This window comes from Lathyrus oleraceus, chromosome 7 (assembly GCF_024323335.1).
Source record: "Lathyrus oleraceus cultivar Zhongwan6 chromosome 7, CAAS_Psat_ZW6_1.0, whole genome shotgun sequence".
Taxonomy (NCBI): Eukaryota; Viridiplantae; Streptophyta; class Magnoliopsida; order Fabales; family Fabaceae; genus Lathyrus; species Lathyrus oleraceus.
In genome coordinates, this window is record NC_066585.1 from 461,738,118 (window position 1) to 461,746,164 (window position 8,047).

Consider the following 8,047-nt stretch of genomic DNA (forward strand, 5'->3'; position numbering starts at 1 on the left):
GCAACCACGGTGGCTGGAGGTGATACATTTAAACTTTCAATTTTCTGGGCAAGAGCATCCACTTTTGCATTAACATGATCAAGGCTACTTATCTCGTACATGCCACTTTTCGTTTGAGGTTTTTCTACCATTGTTCTGTCGCTTCCCCATTGATAATGCTTTTGGGCCATGCTTTCGATAAGTTGATAAGCGTCAGCGTAAGGTTTATCCATAAGCGCACCACCTGCGGCGGCGTCTATTGTTAACCTTGTGTTGTATAAGAGACCATTATAGAAGGTATGAATTACTAACCAGTCCTCTAAACAATGTTGTGGACAAAGTCTCATCATGTCTTTGTATCTTTCCCAGGCTTCGAAAAGAGACTCGTTATCTTTCTGTTTAAATCCATTTATCTGGGCTCTTAACATAGCTGTTTTGCTTGGAGGAAAATATCGGGCAAGAAAGACTTTCTTCAACTCATTCCATGTGGTGACTGAGTTGGAAGGAAGAGACTGGAGCCATCTTCTAGCTTTATCTCTTAACGAGAAAGGAAAGAGACGAAGTCGAATTGCCTCTGAAGTGACACCATTAGCTTTAACAGTATCAGCGTATTGAACAAATACGGATAAATGAAGGTTTGGATCCTCGGTAGGATTTCCAGAGAATTGATTCTGTTGCACTACCTGTAACAGTGAAGGTTTAAGTTCTAAGTTGTTTGCTTCGATTGCGGGTGGAGCAATACTCGAATGTGGCTCATCTTGCGATGGAGCGGCGTAATCTCGAAGAGCACGAGCTGGTTCTACCATCTCAGGTATCGGCGAAGGAAGAAGATTTTTGAGATCAGGAATTTCGATTGGAGGAAGATTGTTTGCAGCACGATACTCCCGAATTCGTCGTAAGACTCGGAGATATCGTTCAACGTCGTTGATTTGTAAGTAATACGGTTCGCCTTGTGAGCGAGTGTGTGGCATACAAATCAACGAAAGACAAGGAAAAAATAAAAATTGCCTTAGTCTCTACAGCATAACAGAAGAGTTACGATATCGACTAAATAAAAGTCCCCGGCAACGGCACCAAAAACTTGATCGCGACTTTATGAGTCTATTGGGGTATTAACTGCAAGTTCACAGTCTAATCGCGTAGTAATAAAAGATATCGATCCCACAGGGACTTATGAATCGATATACCGTTTTCTAAGGTTACTTCGTAAAGCTAAGGCGGATGATACTTTGATGATTAGGGGGAAAAGTAAAACTAAAATTGGATCTAGATTAAATATCGAATAACGCGGATATCGGTATGTAGTTCGTCGTAATTAGGGAATCAAATCTTCATTGGTTTCTTAGTTTTAAAATAAGCCCTTTCATTAGACACTATTGATTAAAAATCTTTTCTCAAACTCTCGCTCTGTTGAATAGACTATGATTTTACCTTAACGTACGCTCTCACTATTTAGTTAAAACTAAAATCACTTTTTGAAAACAATAGAATCTATAGAAACTCTTTTTAAGAAAATGCTAACCATCTAAACACCCTTGTCTCAAACTCTCGCTCTATTGACTTAGATTATATGATTAAACTTAAATGCTTAACTCTCGTCCTCACATTTAACCTTTAAAAATACTTTTTGAAAATGATTAGGATTTAATTAACTCTAAAAATTGCTTTCGCCCTGATTTAAAATTAATGTCCAATTTACACTGTCCAGTTAAAAGCTCAAACTGTCGTTCTATTGATTTTATCTTCTTTATGTCTTTTACTCTCATACAAAAACTTTGGTATTAACCCTGTAAATTGAGACCATAAAAAGAGTGACTATATCTTTAAATAAATTTAAACCAACTTAGTTTTGATTCCTTTATTCCGCTTACTTTACATACCGATACCTAAGTTTATTTAGCCGGACATGCTAAACAAGCCTAAACAATAATTATGCTTAAATACAGCCATGTCAGACAAACAGTATAGATAAACAGCAGTACATAGCATATATAAATTAAAACAATAAAATTAAAGAACCTGTAAAATTAATAGAGATCTTGATTATTCCTAGCTTCGATGCTTGAACACTTCACCACAGACCGGTTGGATTTGTTCTTCACAATCTTCGATCAGACAGTAAAATAAAGGTGAAGGAATAAAATACTATGATCTAACGTAAGGTTAGATCCAGTAAAAGTTACACAATAGTTTCCGGTGTAGAAACTATTGTGAGAAAATTAATTGAATGCTTTGAAAATTGACTGGAAAAGAAAAGGAAATAAAAATTGCTAGGAAAGTAGAGTGCTGGGAAATTAAAAAGCAGCAAAAATAATGCACGGTGCCGAAAATTGGAAAATTGAGAGAGGGCTGCAGGGTTCCACCATTGGTCCTATTTATACCAATCCATCAAGTGACCGTTTCTTCCAAAGTCCTTCAGTAGGTTTTCGTCACACGTCAACTGGTCAAGCGAAGAAAAGGGTGAACGTCCTTCTTTTATGCGTCAAAGCCAAAAATATAGGAATGGGGGTGTGACGCTCGTCACACCTTGTGTGGCGCTCATAACACTTAGCAGGAGGGCGTGATGCTCGTCACACCTTGTGTGGCGGTCGTCACAGCATCATAGCGCCTCTCCTTGTAGTTGTGGGCTGGGCTTTAGTGGATTGCTTTTTTATCCTCTTTTTGCACCTCCTTTTCTTTCTTTTTCACGTATGCTTCAAATAGTGTTACCTGAAATAAATAGAAGGAAAATACCAAGTAATATTGAATAATATGAAATAAATCGAATTAAATAATAATATAATTTAATTAAATAGAGTCCAAAAATGTGATATTATTTCATGTTATCAATAACGGAAGATACTTGATGGTGATGTTGACGGGATGTTGGATTCCTTCTAATTTGAGGCCTCCTCTGCCTCCTACTGCTTATTGCATTCGCTTCATTGTCCTTTTTCTTGCTGAAATTGCTACCATACCTCTTGCTCGTCGATGCCTCATCTTTCGATAAACGTCCTTCTCAGACTCCTTCCTCAAGCCTCATCCCCATGTTTACCATTTCAATAAAGTCACTGGGGGCACTAGCAATCATTACTTAATAATAAAATGAACTCAGAGTTTTCAGAAAGATCTTTGTCATCTCTTTTTCCTCCAAAGGAGGAGTGATCTGGGTAGCCAATTCCCTCCATCTCTGTGCATACTCTTTGAATGTCTCCTTATCCTTCTGAGACATAGACCTCAACTGGTCTCTATCAGGCGCCATGTCCATGTTGTACTTATATTTCTTGACAAAAGCCTCTCCCAAGTCATTGAAAGTGTGAATGCTTGCACTATCCAACCCCATATACCAACGGAGCGCAACACCGTTCAAACTGTCTTGGAAGTAGTGAATCAACAGTTGATCATTATCGGTTTGAGTAGACATCTCACGAGTATACATCACTAGATGATTGAGCGGACAAGTATTCCCTTTATACTTTTCAAGGTCAGGCACTTTGAACTTCATCGGGATCTTGATGTTGGGCACTAAACACAACTCATCAGCACTCTTTCCAAACAAATACTTACCCCTTAGCATCTTCAATTCCTTGCGTAACTCAAGAAACTGATCTTTCGTTTCATCCATTTTCTCGTAGACATCCGGACCCTCAGACGGCTCGGAGTGATAAATGGTGTCCTCTACATGAGGTAAGGTATGCACAACGAGAGGTGGCACGGACATGACCGGACTAGATGCCGGCATGGAAGCAAAAGTAGGCGCAAAGCCTTCAGGCATAAAGTTGGACGGCATTCCCCACGGGAATCCGGCAGGCATAGTGGGCACAAAATGAGCGGTAGAAGCAGGCATGGTAGAGGTAGCCACCTTTGAAATAACTGTCCTCGCAAGAGGAGTTGCGGGCGTTGGAGAAGCTTGACTCTGAGCGGCAAGATTTGACTCCATCATGGCAGTCAGACGGGCGATCTCGTCCTTCAGCTCTCTGTTCTCTTGCTCTAGATGCTCCATAATTTTGAAGTGATTGGAGCGGGTTTTGTATCGATGAGTCAGCTTGGCTAAAGCACAGAAGAAACACCAATGACACATCTGGCGAAAGAGAAACCTGCTTATGCAAATAATGCATGAAATGCAATGCTTAATTATTTATTTTTGTTTTCAAGGAACTTACTCTATCATTTGCAAACATATATATCAACAATTGAAATAATTTTTATATGACCAAAAATCTCTTTTTCATTTATATAATTGGAAGGATTACACTGAGTACAATTTCAGAAACCAAATGAAAAATACAAGAGGAAAGGAGATTAGTCATCCTAAGGATCCCTAACAACGTCAGAAGATCTGGCTGAAGGTGCGTACTTCCTTCGAATGCGTCGAATCTCGGTCTCAAAAGAAGCCTTCATCTGAGTCTTCTCAAGGACAAGCTGATCAACAATCTTCTTCCAGGAAACGGAAGGCTGAGGCATGCTAGAAGATGAAACCTCTGGCTCTCTCTGTCTCTTCGTCACTCGGTCTTCAAGTAGCTCAATAAGTGCATCTTTGTCCTTAGACTCCAACTGCAACTCTTCATGCTTTTTGCTCAAAGCATAGAAACGCTCTTCCCACATGTCCTTCTCTTTCTTCATCTTGACGAGCGCGTCTTCCAACTCCTCTACATCTTGGTTAGGGAGAGTTAATGGATCAACCACAACCATAAACATAGGTCTTTCACAAGGATAAGGCATCTTCAACTCCAAAGCTCTCTTCTTCACCCAAAGAGTGTAAGCTTCCAAAGCTACAGAATTGCGCAAACCAAGATTGGATCTTCCTTTCCTATGCACATTCTATCAAGCATGCACAATCTTCTGCTTCAAATGTTGGGGATCTTTACCCTCTTTATAGAAAAGACCTTCTAACAAAGTGTTATTAGGTTTGTCTCTCAAGGGGAACCCAAGCTAACGACGAGCCAAAGCAGGATTGTAGTTAATTCCTCCTTGTGTAAAAATGAGAGGCACATTAGAGAATTCACCACAACTATTGATAATCTCCAAACTTCTTAAAGACGGATCATACCAAACTATATCATCATTAGTGAGAGACATAAGTCTCTGAGACCACCTTAGACATTGTTTATTCTCCACAAAAGTAGGTGTCTGAGGCAAGTGCAAAATAAACCACTTGTATAGAAGAGGAATGCAACAGACGATAGTTCTACCACCCTTAGAATTCCTTAGATGCAAAAAGAAATACATATCACCCAATAAAGTAGGCACAGGATTCCCAATCAAAAAAAGTTTAATGGCGTTGACATCAACAAAACCGTCAATATTAGGGAACAAAGCTAATCCATAAATGAGCAACACAAAGACAACTTCAAAAGCATCCAAACTACCGGCTTGAGCAAAGGCAGTAGCTTCCTTGATGAGGAAATCAGATGGCAACCCAAACAATCCTCCTTTCTTCACCTAATGAGCCTCTATCTCAGACTTCTTCAAGTGAAGAGCTTCAGCAATAAGATTAGATCGGGGAATCTCCTCCAATCCACTAAAAGGAACTCTACTAGAAATAGGTATCCCCAAGAGATGAGAATACTCCTCCAATGTAGGCACAAGCTGAAAATTTGGGAAAGTGAAATAACGGTAGAGAGGATCATAGAACTGCATTAATACACTCAAGAGTCCTTCAACCATATCAGCAGACAAGATGGACAAAAGCTTCCCATGACGTTGTTTGAAGTCCAAGCGATCTAATACAAAAGATGTTGGCTTCCTTAACTCTTTCAAATCTGGACATCTGAAATTGTACTTCTTAGTGTTGGTTTGAAAATATTTGCAAATAATACCTCAGTTCCTTGAAATTTTCGTGTGATGAATGTTATGATGCGCATGAATGCAACAATCACAAATAAGGGATAACACACAAGGCAAACAAATGTCAAGGGATGAATCAAGTCATTGTCAAGATCAATCATCCATTTTGGCGGACTATGGTTTACACCTTATCAACACCCAAGTTCCATTGATATTGACAAGACTTGATTGGATCAACCAAGAATCAAGGGTTTGTTGTAAGTCACGAGCATGGAGTCTGGGTAAGAACCATCCAAAGGAGTGAACTAAGGATAAAACCTGTAGACCATGTTCTAAAAAGTTCCCAGAGTCTTAATTCCATCTATTGGATATTACAGGTTAAGATGACTTACTCATGGACCCATAATATTCTCAAGAGAAACTCGTCTAAGTGTAGTATCGCTTAACAACTATTATCAAGTCTACACTTGAACAGTTTCCGCACTACGTCCTAAATAGGCCAAGAGGGGGGTAAATGTTCTACGGTCCTCAGCTTCTCGGACCCAAATTAGAGATAGTAATGCCTAACCACAAATACTTGTGTGACATTTCCAAATCCAAAAGAGTCTCCACTGAGCAGATGGATCTCAAGCCAACTTGTTAAGGACTACTCCACACAAGCCGAACATGACTATACCATCCTCCTATCTTAATTGCATTCAAGTTCGGGTTAGAACTTATCTCACCACTCAGAGATCACCAAGCACAACAAGCAGATTATATCACACATACATATACACAAACATCACATATATACAAATATTTACACACAAAAATTAGGCTAAACCCACTGGAGACTACTCCCCAGCAGAGTTGCCACTTAATTTCTGTAGCGGTAAATTCATGATCATCAAGTTATGGATAAGCTAGACATGAAATAACAAGAGTCACCACCGCGCTTTTATTGTTTCCAAAGGAAAAGGGAAAAAGTACGAACAAAACCCAAAAGTAAGAAGTTTTCAAATCAAAACTAATAAAATGTCAGAGATTACAGGTAAGGGGGTTGGTTACACAGAGGGAAGGTGTTAGCACCCAAAGTGTCCTAGGTACTCCTAGGGAGCCCTTTTTGTGTGCATATGTATTTGGTACAAAAACGATGTTTGCAAACAAATAGAATGGGGGGATGAGAAAAGAATTCATTAATTATATTTTTGTGTTTGACAAGTCCTTCGGACTCGTGCCTACGTACCAACATAAAAAATAAGGGATCAAAACCTCGTAGTTCGTGATACAAATTTCAAAGTGGGTGCATTGCTTTTAACAAAACTTAAGTTTGAAAGCCACAAAGGCCTAAAAATGGTTTTAATGAGTTAGTTCTTTTTGGCTTTTTGAAAGTTTAAGTCAAGTATAGTTAAGTTTATTTACAAATTTTATTTAAGAAAAGAAGTTTGAAAATACAATGGCATAAGGCTAAAGTTTCTATCCTTTTTTTTTTGCAAAATGGTCAAAGTTTAGAACAAAAGATGTTCAATCAAAGAAGATTTTGAAAAGGGAGGGAGAGATTTTGAAATTAAAGAAATGGGGAGAGGAAGAAGGGGTTAATCCTATGCACAAAATTAAAAGTTAAGAGTTGAAAAGATCTGACCAAATGGGTAACAATCCAATAGACAAGAATGTCAATAGAAACCCAGAATTCCCTTGGACATTTTGAATCAAGCAACACACAAATGAACAATTATATTATCTTGAAGAGCAAAGGCATCAAATAAATATAGCCACATCCAAGCTTTAGCCACTCCATGCTCTTCCTCAAAATTAGCCCATGTAGCAGATGAATTCCATAAGTCACAAGTTCAGAATAACTGCTACACAATGATCATGTTGTAGATGAACTCAGAGGGATCTTGAATGATATATCAGATGAGGTTTCAAATTACAAGCACTTGATTTCACACACGTTGGCATTGGCCAAGTCCTTTAGCATAGGAATGTTGCCTAAGTTCTAAGTCCATTTGTCCAAGATCAAGCCAACAGTCCACACAAAAGTTTTTTAGGCTTTTTCTTGTCATTATGTACATTAATGGTCAAAGACCACACAAACAAGCAATGTACACACAAACAAGATATATCACACAATATGGTCCAAGTGGACAAAGTGAAAATTGCATTAATATAAATAATTAGAATGATATGAACAATGAAATGAATAAAGGCTAGAATTAAATGACATTAAAGTAAATGGCTTGAAATTAAAAGTTAGTTGTTAATGAGTTAGAAGTTAGTATTATTTTGCTTTTGCTTTTCATTGTAAGACATTCTTTGG

The 8,047-nt window shown here is 38.4% G+C and overlaps 1 non-coding gene across 1 annotated transcript; it reads left to right on the top strand.

Annotated features, from left to right (window-relative positions):
* The first annotated feature begins 300 nt into the window (after nucleotides 1-300).
* Nucleotides 301-407, top strand: LOC127108719 (small nucleolar RNA R71). Its single transcript, XR_007796239.1, has one exon. It is a non-coding gene; the product is annotated as a small nucleolar RNA R71 (small nucleolar RNA).
* Nucleotides 408-8,047: the final 7,640 nt, after the last annotated feature.